General features: G+C 39.6%; 1 protein-coding gene across 1 annotated transcript in view; it reads left to right on the top strand.

Annotated features, from left to right (window-relative positions):
- Window positions 1–2,311: 2,311 nt before the first annotated feature.
- Window positions 2,312–18,859, top strand: part of Scnn1a (sodium channel epithelial 1 subunit alpha) — a 76,217-nt gene continuing 59,669 nt past the window's right edge. Inside the window, exon 1 of the mRNA XM_071610338.1 lies at window positions 2,312–2,357. The gene's annotated coding sequence lies outside the window, so the exon portion shown is untranslated. The remainder of the gene's footprint in view (window positions 2,358–18,859) is intronic.

The raw sequence follows: 18,859 nt of genomic DNA, 5'->3' as shown, positions 1-18,859 counted from the left end.
GGAGCTTAAATTATTTTAAATTTTATTTTATTGTGGTCAGAGAATGTAGTCTGTATGTGTAATATAGTAGATAGAATATTGGCCTATGATGTCTACATTCCTAAAACCAAATATTTTGTTGTACAACAAAGGTTAATTAAGGTGACAGATGGAATCAAGGTTGCTAGTCAGTTGACCTTGAGATGCAGTGATTATCTTGCATTATTAGGTAGACCCAATTTAATCACAGGGATTCTTTTTTTTTTTTTTCTTTGTGGTGCTGGGATTTACCTGGGCCTTGTGCATGTGAGGCAAGTACTCTACCAACTGAGCTACATTCCCATCCCTCACTGGGGTTCTTGTAAGTGGAAGAGAGAGGTAGTAGAAAGAGAACGAGAGAGTTGACAGCTTGAGGAGTCTACCTGATAGCTGCTGCCTTGGAAGATGGAAGATGAGGGCAGTGAACCTTGGAAAAGGGGTTGAGGCGGTGGGGAGCCTCTGGAAGCTGAAAAGGACAAGGAGACTGATTCTCCCCTGGAGCCTGCAGAAAGGATTGCAGCCCCACAACACTAGCTGAGTGAGCCCCTTTCATTTCAGTATTGGGGATTGAACTAGCATACCTCCATGCATGCTAGGCAAGTGCTCTACCACAGAGCTATACCTCCAGCCCCCTATTTTGCTTTGTTTTGTAGCTAGGGACTTAATTCCAGGCCTCCAGTATGCTAGGCAAGGCCTCTACCACTGAGCTACATCTTCAGCCCATTTTGGACTTTTGACCTTTAGAACTAAGATAATAAATCTGAGTTATTTTCAAAGTTTAAGTGTAGGATAATTTGTTGCATCAGCTGTAGAAACACATATAAATTCTCTGGCTTTTGTTTGAGATTTGCTCTGTGGTATAGTGTGTGGCTATAAATGTTCCATGTGTCGAAAAAAATGTGTATTTTTGGGCTGGGGTTGTAGTTCAGTGATAGTGCTTACCTGGCATATGTGAAGCACTGGGTTCGATTCTCAGCACCAGATATAAATAAATAAATTAAATAAAGGTTCATCATCGACAATTATATATATATATATATATATATATATATATATATATATATATACTTTTAAAAAATATGGATTTCTAATTCAGTGGTCTCAAACTTTTTTGATTTTTTTTTTTTTTTTTATATCAGGGATTGAACTCTGGGGTACTCTTCAACCACTGAGCCACATCCCCAGCCCTATTTTGTATTTTATTTAGAGACAGGGTCTCACTGAATTGCTTAGCACCTTGCTATTGCTGAGGCTGGGTTTGAACTTGCGATCCTCCTGTCTCAGCCTCCCAAGCCACTGGAATTATAGGTATGAGCCCAGCACTTTATCTTGTACTCCATCAATAAAATTATTTTCAATATGTATCCCCAAAATATATAATTTTAAAATACATTATATTCATAGATTTGTATGTTCAAATATGTTATGTGTGAGTATATTTAGACATTAAAAGAATGAGATAAAATTATACAGGAACATGAAAAAATAAAAAGAATGAGATAAAGATGGGAAAAATAATATTTAACATTTATGCTTATTTGTAACAAAAGATCTGCTTGCTCTCACTAAAATGTTAATATCTAACAATTTTATACAAAATGCTAAAAAATTAAACTTAATGTATTTAGTAAGAACAATATGACTTAATGTTTTTCATTATTTTAAAAAAATCTTGCCTTGATACTTTCTATATAGTGACTAGTAGGTCTGGGTGTCAGGGCATATGTTTGATTTTAATGACTGACTTAGATGAAAAAGGTGCTTTACGTCACAAGGTTTCAAGTATGTTTTCTAATTTGAATCAAGAGTGCATCTCCCCAATGGCTTGGGAGTTTAAAGCAGGAGGATTGCAAGTTCAAAGTCAACCTCAGTAACTTGGTGAGGCCCTGAGAACTTAGTAAGATTCTGTCTCAAAATAAAATATAAAAAAGGGCCGGGGATGTGACTTAGTGGTTAAATGTCTTTGAGTTTAATCTCTGGTGCGCGCGCATACACACACACACACACACACACACACACACACGAGTATAGCATCTCCAACAAGGCCTTTTCTGTGAGCCCTTGGTGGCCTTGTTTGAGGACATGTCCTTTCCAAGAAGTTTTGTATTTGCTTTTGTCAGACACTAGAGGAATGTTACTGGCCTGAGACCAATTTCTGTGTTATTTTGTTGGGGTGGTGGGCACAGTCAATTTCTAAGCCTTTTGGAGAATTTAAATGTGACCCCCAAATCTAGATGAGCACAGGTCTACAGTTAAAAATTTTAAGACAGTTTTTTTTTTTTCCTCTACCCAGAAGGCAGTCAGAGGCAGACAAACTTCCTTGTTGAGGTTCTGTATTGGTGAGTAGATTTTTCTAGATTTCCTTTAAGGTTCCTATACTTATGTAGGAGGGTATCTTCTTCAGTTCTTTTCCAATGTCCTGTGTGGTGGGTCCCAAGGTCTTTTCTTCCAGACCCAAGTGGGCATCAAGGCCTTAGCCCTAGGTGACCCATGCTGACAGCCCTCCAGCTATTTATGCATTCACTCTAGCAATTTCAGTTTTCTCCATTTTTCCAGCACCTGACATTTCCCTTTATTTGTGAAGAACTGAGCTCCATATGTGAAAGAATGTTATGTAGCATTTAAAAAAAATATTTAGTTTTTAGTGTAGTTGGACACAATACCTATGTTTCACTTATTTATTTTTATGTGGTACTGAGGATCGAACCCAGGGTCTAGCATGGCAAGGCAAGCGCTCTACCACTGAGCCATGACCCCAGCCCTGTTATGTAGCATTTTAAGGTATTGTGGAAACTGGAAGTTACATCTTCTAGGGTACTGTAGGTATCGATATGACTTACCTTCCTCAATACTCTTTCTTTTTCATGGCTTGTTGATGCTCAGGACTTTACGTGATATATGGTTTAGAGAATTAATTCTGATCTGAAGTAAAGCTAATTTCTGAAATCAGATGTTATGTGAATTGATGTAAGGTTTGAGTGCTGGCTATTGATGTTTTTAGTCTATGAAGCTAAGAAAAGGCAAGACCAGTATAAGAAAATTCTTGAAGGGGTGAAATAGTGAGGGGAATATGTAGCTATAAGGGGACAGTATTGACCAGGAACTGAGGGGTGGTCCTAGGACTCAAAATTCTGAGTCAGAAGGATCCTAGGGTTGGTAGAGAGAAGCTGACTTTCAGAACCAGACAGATTGGTTGTCCAAATGCATCTCTGCTAGTTATTACCTGAATCATCTCTGGCATGTCCCAGAACATCTTTGAATTGAGGCTTGATCTGCTTGAGGATAGTGTCCCATACCATGCAGCAGGTTGGGCCTATTAAGCATAACGATGAAAATGAAATGCCTTGCCTTGTTGCATACTCAGTAAATGTTCATTCTTTCTCTCATTTGTTTTTGAGGCTGAAAATCTCAAGAAATGGGATTGAAGGAATAGCCAATTAACCAGAGAGCTAAATCAATGAAATGTGAAAGAAACAGAAAGCTCACAATGGTGAACAAGCTGTGAAGATGCAGTGTGCCTGCTCCATGTATTATTCATACTCAGAGATTTCTTTTTCTTTTTCCTTTTTCTTTCTTTCTTTCTTTGTGTGTGTGTGTGTGTGTGTGTGTGTGTGTGTGTGTGTGCTGGGTATAGAACCCAGGGTCTTGTGCATGCAAGGCAAGCACTCTTTCATCTGAGCTATATCCCCAGCCCCTTTAGAGATTTCTTTATAATGTGGAAAAGTGATTTTGCAGGGAGGTGGGGGGATAATTCCCCTTATAATGGGCTCCTGGCATTTTCTACTTGCTCTATTTCTGGATGATTTCTCTAGCCTACCAGATGAGTGCAGGCTGCACCCACAGCCAGTCTAATGAGTGCCCTAATTCCTCTCACTTTTTTTTTTTTTTACACAATATCTTTATTTTTTATTTATTTGTTTTTACGTGGTTCTGAGGATTGAATCCAGGGCCTCATGTGTGCAAGGCAAGCGCTCTACCACTGAGCCACAACCCTAGCCCCTCCTTCCCAACTTTTGTTGAGTCTAAAGCAACCATGAGTCCCATGAATAACTTGATGTCTTCATTCCCTCTTCTGGCCTTGGGTGTGTCATCTGAGTTTTACCTCTTAGGGTTAGTTCATTTCCCAGAGATGCACTGGAGCCAGCTGGTACTGCCTAGCCAAAGCCAGATTGTTAAATTTTCAGGAATTTTGTAAGCCAGTTATACATTGTTAGCTTGAAATTGGCAAAGTGGCCATGGTCAGGATTTTACAACCATGTAAATCAGCCAGTGCTACAAATCAAGGCCTTTTCACCCAGGGAACTGGCACATTTACTACATGATATTATCATCAACTTATTTGGATGAGGCCAGTTATTGCCTTTAGTTTTTTTTTTCTTTTTTTAGTACCAGGGATTAAACTCAGGGGTATTCAACCACTGAGCCACATCCTCAGCCATATTTTATATTTTATTTAGAAGGGGTCACACTGAGTTGCTTAGCACCTCAATTTTGCTGAGGTTGGCTTTGAACTTGAGATCTTCCTGCCTCAGCCTCCTGAGCCCCGGGGATTACAGCCATGTGCCATTGCACCTAGCCTTTAGTTTTTTTTTGGATGCTGGAGAGACAGAGTTCTCTTGTTTCCAGATTCCAGAGCTCTCATTTTGGCTTCTAACTAGAACTACTTGTGGTAAGCTCCTGTCTGCATACTCCAACCAGTTTAGCATCCCAAACTATCAGAGCTGGGAGGAGGGATTCTGACCCTTGGGTTTACCACCTCATTTTACAGGTATCAGAACCACTGGCTGGAGGCTAAATGACTTGCTTTTTGTGGCAGAGAACCCAGGTCTCCTGGATCCTAGTCCACTGCTGAATAACCCATACAAAATAGATACTCTCAGATACTCAATATGTGTGTTGAACTGACTTTATGCTAGAGGGTGCTCAACGTGTCTTAGCTGCTCTTCCTGTCCCTTTCTGCTTTCTGTCTCAGACACTGTTCCCCTGCCCTTTTGCTCTATGAAACCATCCCAAATTCTTTTGTTGAATTGAAATTTAATTATATAAGTAATACATTTATTTATATCACATTCTTATAGAAAATTAAACTTATAGACTGGATGAGGAGTGCACACCTGTAATCCCAGTGACTCTGAACGCAAGTTTGAGGCCAGCCTAGATAACTTAGCAAGACTCTCTCAAAATAAAAAATAATAATAAGAGGCTGGGGTTGTGGCTCAGCGGTAGAGCAATCGCCTTGCACATGCGAGACCTGGGTTGGATCCTCAGCACCACATAAAAATAAATAAGTGACATAAAGGTAAAAAAAATAATAATAATACAAAGGGCCAGGGAATGTAGCTAAGTGGTAGGTTCTCTTGAGTTTAATTGCCAGTACTAGGAAAAGAAAAAAGAAATTAAACTTACAGTAAAATCCATCAATTTCACACCTATGAATATGTACTAAGAATTTTTGCATATATGCCCTAGGAGACATGTGTAAGAACATTTGAACATTGTTGTTTATAATAGCAAAACAAAAAAGAAAGAAAAGTAGTTTGACTAATAAATTATAATATATATACCCATGGAAATATTCATACAATGAAACACTTGTGAGGAAAAAGAAAGACTTAGATACATCCTCATTTGGGTGACTTTCAAAAATACAATATTGTATAACATTGTGGATGTATTTCATGTCCTGAATTGTACATTTAAAATGGTTAAAGTGGTAAATTTTATGTATATTTACCACAATAAAAATAAATAAAATTGGGCACCATGGCACATGCCTCTAATCCCAGCAACTCTGGAGGCTAAGGCAGGAGCATTGGGAGTTTGAGGCGAGACTCAGCAATTTAGTGAGGTCTTCAGAAACTTAGGGAGAATCTGTCTCAAAATAAAAAGGGCTGGGTTGTAGCTCAGTGGTAGAGTACCCCTGGCTTCAATCCTTAGAAGGTCAGTAAATAAATAAATTTAAAAATTAATTGGTTGAAAAACATAGTGTCAGCCAGGAGCCATTGTGCAGCACAACTGTAATTCCAGTGGCTCCGGAGGCTGAGGCAGGAGGATCACAAGTTCAAAGCCAGCCTCAGTAAAAGCAAGATGCTAAGCAACTCAGTGAAACCCTGTCTCTAAACAAAATACAAAATAGGGCTGGGGATGTGGCTCAGTGGTTGAGTGCCCCTGAGTTCAATCCCCAGTACATGACCTCCCCCAACCCCTACAAAAAAAAAAAAAAAAAAAAAGAGATTGAATGAAAGAAGGAAGCCACTGAGAAGTACATGTGTAAGATTCCATATATATGAAGTTCACAGACAGATGAAGCTAAATAGTTTGTTCTTTAGGGGTGCACACATAGATGGTGGAAAGAAAAATGGGGGATGATGGATACAACCCAGGGCTGGTTCTACCTGGCTTAGAAGAGAATTAGGGAATCAGTGTGATTAGGGAACTTCTAAGGTTCTCAAAATGATTTGGCTTTATGGGTTTTTGTATTGCTATTTCTACATACTATTTTTTATATATGGCATAGTTCATGACAAAAATTTTAAATTACATTACAAATTGAAGGTGAAACTGAAAAAAAAAGTCAAATAATTACAGATAAGCCTCAGTTCCCTTTTGTCAGTCTCCTCTCCCCAGCCCTGGTTCTCCCCTTGCCTCCATAGAGGTGGACCCTGATTCAGATTAGTGAATATTCTTCCAGAACTTTTCTAGACAGATAAGTAAATTATGTGTATACATTTAAAAAATTCTTTTAGGAGCATTTATGTCTAAAAAAGAAGCCAACTTCTTCTCTTATTAAACTGTACATTAATAAACAGCTTCTTTTATATAACAGGGAATAAAAATCAGAATCCTTAGAGACACCTATCTGTCAGCAAAAAAATCAGATGGGTTTTCCCAGCAAAGTCCCTTTTAATTTTTGTTTATTTTGTTTTGCAGTGCTGGAAATTGAACCAGGGCCTTATGCATGTTGGGGAAGCACTCTACCACTGAGCTATGCCTCCAGCCTCACTTTTATTTACTACTTGAAGTATTATTTAGCAGTAATCAAATATCTTTCACTCTGATTTCTCATCCCCTTTGTTGCTGAGGGTCTTCTGCTTGAATTTTTCAGAAGAAAGACAATTCTGTCTTTGGGAGCTGGGGGAAGCCATGTATATCTGGTCACTACCTTTCCCTGTCAAGGGGCTTGCCTCTCTTTTTATTCGTGAGATAAAAGAGAGGCTGAAAGTGATGACATTTAACTTTTCCTTTCTCATTTGGGGCATAACAGATTACCTCTAAAGGAAATATACGAGGCTGCACTAAATAAAGCCTAAGGAACAAGGCTTGCATTGATTTCCTCCACTGGTTAGAAACCTCTCTGGGAAACGAAACAACTTAAGTCAGGCATTTCCATGTTCTCATGTTGCTTTATAAAGTTCATCTTTTTCCAGATAAAGAAAGGAACAATCCTTTCTTTATTGGTCTAGTGTCACAGCCTGCCAAGGCAGAACCCGCCAAGCGCTCCAGGGCACTTGCATTTTTGTTTGTGTTTGATTTTTCTTGAATGATGTACATTGTGTATCTTTCTAGGATTTGTTTTTTTTTTCTTTTTTAATTCAATTATATGTCTCAGAGATCATTTCATTTCCTATACATAGAACGAGTCATTCTGTTAAGTAGAGAATGAATGTACAGAGCCTTTTCAGTCATTCTCCTACTCACGAGTACTTATGGTGCTCCCAGCATTCCACTGTTGCAAATGAGGTTGTATAAAGCATCTTATGCTTCTCTGTTCATGTGGGAGTGTCTCTCTAGAATAAATACTGAGCACTGGAATTGCTGAGTCATAGAGTATGCGCATTTGCCTCTTTTTAATATATACTGGCAAAGTGGTTGTACCAATTGGCATTCCCACCAGTGGGATGAGAGCATGCATTTCCTTACATCCTGCCACCTTTCCATATTAGCAAACCCCTTTTCATAATTTAATTGGAGGAAGTGCTGTCTCATTGTTGTTTCAGTGTGCATTCTTTTGTTTAGTGGTGAGGGTGATTATCTTGCTATGACCATTGGCTGTCTGTGTTTCCTCTTCTGAGACTGATGTCTTTCTTTTCTTTCTTATTTTTTTTAATTATAGTTGGACACAATATCTTTATTCCATTTATTTATTTCTGTGTGGTACTGAGGATTGAACCCAGGGCCCTGCATATGCTAGGCTAGTCCTCTACTGCTGAGCCACAACCCCTCCTCCAACTGATGTCTTTTTATCCTTCTGCCACCATAAGTATTCTAATATCTACCTTTGGCTCTTCCCCACAAAATTCCTGTCCCCCTGACCCAACGTGCAGGACCTCTGCCAGAATGCCTTCTGATATTGGCCCTCTGCCTTGGGGCTGAGAAAAGCCTGGCAGCAAGGGAGTTTCTCCTTTCCCTGCCTTACAAGCCTGAGGAGGTTTCGGAATTGCCTAGAGGTCACCTGTCAGGTGGCATTTGGGACTCCTACTTTAGCACTTGAGACCTTACCTTCCTTAAGTCTGCACTGACCTCCAGCTCAGGTTGAAATGCTTCTTGGGGTATGTTGACTTTTTATTGAGGTAAAAGGAATCATTTAAAAATGTACAGTTCCAAAAAAAAGGACAGTTCAGCCAGGTACGGTGGACACATGCCTATAATCCCAGTGATGTGGGAGGCTGAGGCAGGAGGATTGCAAGCAAGTTCAAGGCCAGCTTCAGCAACTCATGGAGGTCCTAAGCAACTTAGCAAGACCCTATTTCAAAATAAAAAATAAGGGCTGGGATGTGGCTTAGTGGTTAAGTGCCCCTGGATTCAATCTCGAGTATAAAAATAAAAATAAAAAGGGTTAGAGATGTAGCCCAGTGGTTAAGCACCTCTGGGTTCAATCCCTGGGACTAAACAAACAAACAAACAAACAAAGTGCATAGTTCAGTGATTTTTTTTGTATATTAACAAAAACGTGGGAATATCACCACAATCTAATTCCAGAACATTTCCATCTCCTCTAAAAGAAACCTTATTTATGCTAATTAGCAGTTACTCCCAGATCCCTCCTTTATCCCTTTGCAACCTCTATTCAATTTTCTCTCTATGAATTTGACTATTTGAAATGTTTCATATAAATAGAATCATACAATATGTGACCATTGGTGTCTCATTTCTTTCACTTAACATAATGTCTTCAAGGTTCATCCATGTTGTAGCATGTATCAGAATTACATTCCTTTTTATGGCTGAATAATATTCTGTTGTATGAATATATTTCATTTTCTTCAGCTATTCATCAGTTGTTGGATATTTGGGTTGTTTCCACTTTTGGCTATTATGAATAATCCTGCGATTAACATTCATGTGCAAGTTTTCATGTTCTTATGTTTTGAATTCTCTTGAATATATACTTACTAGTGGAATTACTGGGTCATGTGTTAACTATATTTAACTATTTGAGGAACTGACAAATTGTTTCCAATAGCAGTTGCACTGTTTTATATTTCTACTAGCAGTATGTGAAGATTTCATTTTCTCCACATGCTTGCCAACACGTGTTAATTTCTAGTTTTAAAAAAGTTATAGCAGCAGGGTGTAATGATGCACTCCTGTAATCCCAGCCACGTGGGAGGCTGAGACAGGAGAATCTCAAGTTCAAAGCCAGCTTCAGCAACTGCAAGGTGCTAAGCAACTCAGTGAGACCCTGTCTCTAAATAAAATACAAAATAGGGCTGGGGATGTGGCTCAGTGGTTGAGTGCCCCTGAGTTCAATCCCTGGTATCAAAAAAAAAAAAAAAAAAAAGTTATAGTTGCCCTACTTGGTGTGAAGTGGTATGTTATTGTGGTTTTGATTTGCATTTCCCTAAGACCAATGATGTTGTGCATCTTTTTTGTACTTATTGGCCATTTATATATCTTCTCTGGAAAGATGTCTATTCAAGTTCTTTGCCCATGTTTAAATTGGATTATATGTCTTTTTTATTGAGTTTCTAGAGTTTTTTTTTTTTTTAACGTATTCTGGTACTATTCTTGTACTTTTTGCAATACTTTCTCCATCTTGTGGGTTGTCTTTTCTTTTCTTTTATGTGCTAGGTATTGATCCTAGAGTCTTGCACATGGTAAGTACTTGTTCTACCATCTTTTTACTTTGATTTTAGTGTTTTTGAGGTATAAAGGTTTTCAATCTTGATGAAGTCTAATTTGTCCATTTTTTTCTTTTATTGCTTGTGCTTTTGGTGTCATGTTTAAGAAACTGTTGCCTAGCCCAAGGTCAAAATCAAACAGATTTTCACCTGTTTCCTTCTAAGAGTTTGTAGTTTTAATTCTTATATTTAGTTCTTTGATCTATTTTGATCTTTCTCCCTCCCTCCCTCCTTTGCTGTCACCTTCCCTTCCTTCCCATTCTTCCCCTTATCTATGCGTCCATCCATCCATCCATCCATCCATCCATCCATCCATCCATCCCAGAGCCTCATGTATGCTGGACGTGTGCTCTGACCCTGAGCTATACTCCCAACTGGAGTAAATTATTTTTTAAATATTTATTTTTTAATTTTAGGTGGACACAATATCTTTATTTTTTTAATTTTTTTTAATGTGGTGCTAAGAATCGAACCCAGTGCCTCATGCATGCTAGGCAAGTACACTACCACTTGAGCCACATCCCCAGCCCCTGGAGTAAATTCTTAAAAAATGATTTTAGGTGGAAGTCAACCTTAATTTTTTTGTTTGTGAATAAGAAGTTGTCTTAGCACCGCTTGTTGAAAAGACTATACTTTCATATTGCCATGGTCTTGACACCCTTGTCAAAATTAATTGATTATAGATATATGTGTTTATTTCTGGATTCTCAGTTATTTTTTTTGTTTATCTATGTCTTATCTTTATGTCATACACAGTTTTGGTTACTATAACTTTATAGTAAGTTTTTTTTTTTTTTTTAACCGGGGATTGAACTCAGGGGCACTCAACCACTAAGCCACATCCCCAGACCTATTTTGTATTTTATTTAGAGAAAGGGTCTCACTGAGTTGCTTAGTGCCTCGCAATTGCTGAGGCTGGCTTTGAACTCACAGTCCTTCTGCCTCAGCCTCCCAAGCTGCTGGGATTACAGGCGTGTGTCACCATGCCCAGCTATAGGGCTATAGTAAGTTTTGAAATTGAAAAGTGTGAGTTATCTAACTTTGGCCTTCTTTTTCAAAATTATTTTGGCTATTCTAAGTCCTTTGGATTTCTATATGAATTTTAGGATCAGTTTGTTCATTTCTGTAAAGAGGCAGTTGAAATTTTGATAAGGATTACATTGGCTCTATAGATAAAATTGGGAAGTGTTGCTATCTAGTCTTTCAATCCATGAACAAGAAACATCTTTCCTTTTATTTAATGCCTTTCAATATGTTTTATAATTTTAGTGTAAGAGTCTTGTTAAATTTATTCCTAAATATTTATTCATTTTGATGCTGCTGTGAATGGAAGTTTCCCCAGATTCATTTTCACCCTGTTCATTTGCTCATGTTGCTTGTTCGCTTTTGAAGGAGGCAAATGTTTTCTCCACAGAGTTGAAAGGTAATGCCTTGGGGTGTAGGTGTGTTGCTATGACACTCTGTGGGCATTGCTGGGGCTCTCCTGTGACTTATCTGAAGAAGCATTGGAGAATTTGATTCTGTGACACAAAAGAAAATATGTCTGACTAATTTCCCCCACACTCCCTTTACTTCTGATGGCTTCTGTAGCTGGGACAGTGAGGGAGGAAGAGTGGGTTGGTAGCAGGGACCTTACCATTTCTCACAGCTGCTTCTTCTGACCCTTCATTCCTTCAGGGTTTTGGGGCACTTTGAAAGGGTAAAGGTTGTGGTGACCTTAAGTTTTACCAAATGTCAAGCCAGAGTCAGATTTTTTTTTTTTTTTTTTTTTTTTTTTTTTTTTTGGTATAGTACTAGGGATTGAACCCAGACCTTCACCCATGAAAGGCAAATGCTCTACCACTAAGCTACATTACCAGCTCCAGGATCAGAACTTTGATGGGCATCTTGACCAGTAGAAGAATGTTGAAAAGACAGGCACAAGCAGTGTCCTGGCAACTGGCGGGGTCAGAGGAGTCTGGGGAGGAGTCTAAGGATCAGTAAGATGGCAAAGATATGAAGGAGTGCAGGACCATTCACGATAAATCAGTATGGCTTGGCCTTTGCCCAGGGCTTGCTAGCTGGGCCAATTGCTCAAGGTCTGGGAGTCTCTTTCCTCTATAACCTGGGGATGCTGATGCTTACCTCATAGGTGTGACCAATTATGTCTGGTAACATGAAATAACACCCTGCAGAGGATTTGATGCAAAACAGGTGCCAGTTTTGGTCATCAGAATATGAGTCAATCACCAGCTTCTTGCTTTCTTGATTAGTGGGCTGGGGAAAGCTCAGGATTCCCTAAGTTGGGCAGAGCTCAGAATGGAAGGGAAAGAGTGAAGAAATCCAGGAGTAGGGGGCATATGGGATAAATCTTACCTTTACTAGAGCACAGAATACTCAATGGGAGCTTTATAGTGGATAGTGTTAATGCTTCTGGGGCTAGAAGACTCTATCACATTTTCATGCTAAAGGAATGGGACAGGCTAATGAGTGACCAAGCAAGAAGTAGGATGTTACAAATTTGTGTATTTTGATATTTGAGGACATAGAAAAAAGAATCTTTAAGAATTGTTCGGGGCTGGGGTTGTAGCTCAGCGGTAGAGCGCTCACCTAGCATGTGCAAGGCCCTGGCACCACATTAAAAATAAGTAAATAAAATAAAGGCATTTTGTCCAATTACACCTAAAAAATAAGTATTAAAAAGAGAAAGAATTGTTGGAAGGGCTAGAGTTGTGGCTTAGCGGTAGCACACTTGCCTAGTAGCATGTATGAGGCGTTGGGTTCGATTCTTAGCACCACATATAAATAAAAAATAATAATAATAAAATTCTATCAACAACTAAAAATTAAAAATAAAGAATTGTTAAGAAATATTAGTCTATTAATCATTTTAAAATCTATTATTCCTTATGCCTTTTAATTACAAATTTTGTTATCTGTATAACAAATTAGAACAAATTAAAAAAATAAAACAGAAGGGAGACTGGTAGAAGAAGGGGATCAGTGGGAGGGAGGGGAGGGAAAGAGGAGGTACTGGAGAATGAAATTGATCAAATTATACTGTTTATTGTGTGCATGTATGAATATATTATAACAAATAAAAAAATGAAGTTGTGCTAGAGAAACAAAAAGACAAATTTTGTTATTCTATAATTATTCTGATAAAAATTTTACTTTTTTGTTTTTCTTTACATTCAAAATATGAATTTTGCTGGGTGTGGTGGTTCACGTCTGTAATCCCAGTGACTTGGAAGTCTGAGGGAGGAGGATCACAAGTTTGAGGCTGGCCTCAACAACTCTGTCTCAAAAATGATTGGGGGTGTAGCTCAGTAATAAAGTGCTGGGTTCAATCACCCTTCTTATTTATTTATTTAATTTATTTTAAAATTTTTGGTACTGAGGATTAAGTGCCCAGAGGCACTTAACTACTAAGCCATATCCCCAATCCTTTTAATGTTTTATTTTGAGATGGGTCTTGCTAAGTTGCTTAGGACCTTGCTAAATTGCTGAGGCTGGCCTTGATGTTCAGAGCCACCGGGGAAGGGGCCCCAGCAAACTTCCAGCTGCCAGCTGATGATTGGCTCACAGCGGCCCCAGCAAACTTCTAGCTGCCAACTGATTGGCTCCTCTGCAGTGATGCTCATTGGGCTGTTTCCCCGCCCTTTCAGACCACAGAGCTGCTCATTGGGGGACTTTTTTTTTGGCTCCGCCCATGCAACCCAGCCAATCGCCCTCAAGAGCAGGAGGAGTGGGGGGAGGTTGAGAGGCTTGTGGGAAGCCAGTGGTGGCAGTTGGGCTCTGAGGGAATTCCTGAAGAGCTGTGTGGTGCGGTGTGTGTGTGTGTGTGTGTGTCTGTCTGTTCTAAAAATAAAGTTCGTTTCTTTTGACAAGTGGCTCCTGAATTGTGCCCAGCCAGAACTTATGCTCCTCCTGCCCCAGCTTCCTGAGTTAGGATTACAAGTGTGCACCACTACACCTGATTGCTTCATCACTTGATGTTTGTCAGTTAAGCTTTGACCAGAGAAGCAAAACCAATATGAATGATGTGGAATAAGGAACTTATTTTAGAGATTAGACAGTGCAATCAGAGCTGCAAAAGAGGCTCTGGGAGGCTGCTGTCTCTGCATCTGTGGTAGGCCTGACAGCTCTGCAGGTCAGTTGAAAAGAAATGCTGGACGTAATGTGGGGGAGGAGCAAGAACCAACTGGAACCTGTATGTCTCATCACCTCTAGTCCTGGGTTGTCTGCGGAAGGGCCTGGTGTTCTTTGCTGTGGAGCTGCACACATGCCTGCCTTAGGAGTTGAGAGGGGAGGGGATCAGACAGGAGCTGGGCAAGCTGCAGATCTGGCTGTTGCCATGCAGACAAGGTGAACCAGCATCTCAGTGATGATGTATGTGAGTGCACCTACACCTGGCCCTTCATGCTGACTTTCAGAGCATAGTGGCTGATACTTCAATTCTGCTTTTCTACTTTTCAAATCTTGCACATATTTTTCTTGTGGCAAATCCCAAACCCTTAGGGAGGAATTTCCAAGAAATATGATTCCATCTTAGTTGAGATAGTACAAAGTCACCAATTGAATCCCCAAACTTCCTAGAATTAAAAGGACACCTGTCTACTAGGGGAACAGTTTCATTATCTCAAATGGACAGTATGTGACCACGATCTGTGATTACTATCTCAGGGAGACTGAGTTCTCAGGAAGCAGAGATTTGAGGTTTTTGATATCAGACCTGGGGCCCATATACATGTAGGTGAGTCTTCTTGATTTAGTATACTAAGTTCCCTTACATGATTTAAACTGCATTTATAAATTTAATATATCTGGGTCCAAATCATATCCTCATTAGAGTAGCTGGAAGTCTGGAGTCCCCACCCAAACGTAGCCACCCTTAGTAACTCTTCCCTTTGTCCTGACTACTGGATGTTTTTCTTATTCTTTCTGTTCTGCTGGGTCACAGTTCTGTAGGTCTCATGAGCACCTGCATACCACTGCAAGACTGTGCTTACAACCCTGAAGTTGTACTAAGTACTCTGAGCACCAAACAGAACTCTTCAGAGTCTCCCAAGTAACTCTAGGGTGTGGAGATGTATGATACATTCACTCAGGATCAGGATCTTAAACATCCAGAGCAGAGATTCTCCCCAGGGAAGAGGGGAAGTCCATGGTCACCTCTTGGGAAGGGACTGAAGCCAGCAAGAACCGGGCACAAACTTTGTACTAAAAGGAGCAGGTGATCCCCCTGCTAATGGGTATGAGGGCCTGTGGGCTAATTGCACAACTTGGAGTTTCAAACTTTGACTCACTGCCCAAGAAGCCACTCTCTTTTATGGAATAATGAGCTTCTACATGATTTGAATGGAAGCAGGGTGCTCTTCTTCTCATCTGTCTGTGCTTTGGGTGCCCCCTTGTGTCAGAATAAGTGATTTTAGTCTTCAGAGTGTCTCAAGTCCACTCAGGAACCCAATTCTAGCTTTTAGGACATTACTATTAAAACATAGGGTGAAAGGACCTGGGAGTATAGCTCAGTGGTGGACCATGTGTGAGGTTCAGATTTCATTCTGGCACCTTAGGCAGAGATGGCAGGTGTCTGACATCTCCTCAGGGCTTTCCTGAGTCTGCACAGCAGGCGTGGTGTGAGTCTGAGGGATCTGGGGAAGCCCCTAGGGGTGATGGCCACTGATGTGGACAGAGGGGCTTGGTTCCAAGGACTCCTGTCTATGATTATTTAAATAATCCAAAAGAATCCACCATAGCCAGGCATGCTGGTTCACACCTATAATCCCAGTGATTTAGTAGTCTAAGGAAGGAGGATTATAAATTCAAGGCCATCCTCAGCAAATTAGCAAGTCCTTCAGCAATTTAGTGAGACCCTATCTCAAAAAATAAAAATGGCTGTGGATGTGGCTCAGTGGTAAGGTACCCCTGGGTTCAGTCCTCCATACCAAAAACAAACAAACAAAAAAATCCCAAACGAAACAAAACAATAACAACAAAACAAAAACAAAAACCAGCACCATAGCATTATTTGATCTTAAAAGCTCCTGTACTTTTTAATATCTTTTAGCCCAGACTCTATGCTAGTGGCTCTTAATTAGGGTTTTGGGGGGATCCAGGAGATCCTTTGAGTATCTTGAGAAAGGTGTTGGTTGTGTGCAGTGGTGCATACCTGTAATCCTAGTTATTTTGGAAGTTGAAAAAGAAGGATTAAAAGTTCTGTGCTGGTCTGGAGATATAGCTCAGTTGATAGAGTGCCTGCCACATTCATGAAGGCCCTGGGTTCAATCCCCAGCCACACACACACACACACACACACACATGCACACAGTTTTAGACCAACCTGGGCAAGTTAGTGAGACTCTGTCTCAAAATTTTAAATAATTATTTTTAAATGGCTGGGGATGTAGATCAGTGGTAGAGTAGTTCAGTCCCCAGTAGCAAGGGGAAAAAACAAAGAGAAAGAAAGATACTTATCTTCTTTTAGAAAATAATGTGCATGCAATATTGTAAATAGAATTTCAAGTAATTGGTGGTCTCTGGAGACCAGGAGTTCATATGGTTTATACAAGTCCCTATTTTGGATCTCTGCTTCTATTTCTCAGAGGTTTGATGTTTTTAAATAGATTTTCTTTCTTTTGAGGAGATAGAGGTACACTTAGGGAGAAACTCTCTAGAGAAGGAGGAAGGACACAGGGTAAAATTTCTTCTCATGAGATAAGTAGCACCAACCTCAAAACTATGTAAAGGGTTGCCTTTTGTTGAGAAACAGATGTTGCTCTTATGAAAATATCTGAAACAGATAACAGGGATGGATAATTTACATAATCTAAGATAGAGATCATCTCCAGATCATCTAATTTGAGGAATCTGCATAAGATGAAAGGCAAGCCACTCTCTGAAGAATTTCCGAAGGCAGACACCACTTTTGGCTGATCTCAGATGGTTCGAAATGCTGCTGACTGTTCTAAGAGGCAAGGCAAAAACATTTTAAGAGATTCCAAAGAATTCTAAAAATCCATGCTAGTCTGCTTATAGAAGAAAACGTAAACTAATTGATTCATGTCTCTTTAAGACAAACCTGTAAAGGGATATTTTTGGTTGACTGCTATCCCTTTGCTTAACAAATATTTACATAATGTTTATTGGAAAAGAGAATTTTGGAGTTGGCAGGAATTTCAGGCAGCTCTCTCTCTCTCTCTCTTGATTCTTTTATCTTCAGACTAGCAGCATGAGGATCAGAGAGGTAAACTGCCACATTCACTCTTTCATTCATTCAGCAAGATTGTTAGGAACTGGGTTTTGTATGTGGGATTAAAGAGGGAAAAGCAACAAGAGTAATCCAAATGAGAAGGTAATATGTAGGGAAATAACCACAATTCAGTAAAGATAGCTGTTACAGAGAAGGTTATTCACAAATCAGAGGAAAAAGCTTGCCAGAAAAACTAATTAAATCTGTGAGAGTGTCAGAAGATGACTTCACGGGAGAGGTAGCATTTGATCTGTGACTGGAATGAGTAAGGGTTTGCTACTCGCATATCCATTGCTGTGTGTCCCAAGCTGTGCAGATGGTATGTAGGCTGGGCAGTGCAGATGCTGCCAGGCCAAGGGATGATGGGATGTGAAATCTAGCCTGCAACCACCAGGAGGAAGTGACATCTTTTCCTAATTTGCACAAAGGCACAATATGGGCTACTAATCCTGAGATGTGGGCAGATGCACAGAAGTATAAAAAATAAGATATGTTCTAAGAATTGTTAGCTTAGAATTGTAATGTAAAAGGACAGAGAGGTGATAAGCCTGGAAAGGTAAATGGGGCCAGTCATGAAAAGCTTTTTAAAATAACTAACACAAATAGTAGTTATGTTGGGAATGGAATCAGGGTGCCATTCTTGCAGACCATTGCTGTTTCTAAGTCACCAACTGTTTCTAGCCCAGACATAGCTCTGTGCTGGGTGCTGGTGAGGATGCAGTGGGGGAATACTCACAGGCCTTGGCCTCAGGGGTTTATAGTTAGGGAGTAGTGCAAGACCTGTGGATAAATAGTGAGAATAGGGTAAAATGTGATTAAGTAGACAAATAGAAGAAGAAGGAGCACCGGGCTCACACTCAGCACCAGGAAGTGATTTGCTTACGCAACATGCCAAAAGCTAGGGTTCAAGGTCAGATCTTCAGTGTTTGTGTTCTTGGAAGTTTCAAATGCCTTAAAAATGCTCATAATCTGATGCAACAATTCTACTTCTAGGAATCTGTGCTAAGGAAATAAGTGACAATGTATGCAAAGATTTAGTGAAAGGATGGTCTGTGGAAAAAAAATTATAATAGGAACTCCTACCCCAAATGATCTAAATGTCCAAAAATAAGAGATTGGATAAGTATATAGTGTTATGAATGATGAAATGCAGAATAGTTCTTAAAATACTGTTTTAAAAGTTTATTTATTAGCCAGGTATGGTGGCACATACCTGTAATTCCAATGCCTCAGGAGAATTGTGAGTTCAAGGCTAGCCTAAACAACTTAGCAAGACCCTGTCTCAAAATAAAAAAATATGGTGGAATGTGATAGACATCATTATCCAAAGTACTTGTGTGAAGACATGAATTGGTGTGAACATACTTTATACACAAACAGAGGTATGAAAAAGTTCTATATGTGTAACAAGAATCGTGATGCATTCTGCTGTCATGTATTTGAAAAATAAAACCAATAAAAAATAAAAAGGATTAGGAAGCTGGGGTTG

This window comes from Marmota flaviventris, chromosome 3 (assembly GCF_047511675.1).
Source record: "Marmota flaviventris isolate mMarFla1 chromosome 3, mMarFla1.hap1, whole genome shotgun sequence".
Lineage (NCBI taxonomy): Eukaryota > Metazoa > Chordata > Mammalia > Rodentia > Sciuridae > Marmota > Marmota flaviventris.
Note: the sequence above shows the minus strand (reverse complement) of the source record. Positions and strands in the feature narration are given on the sequence as shown.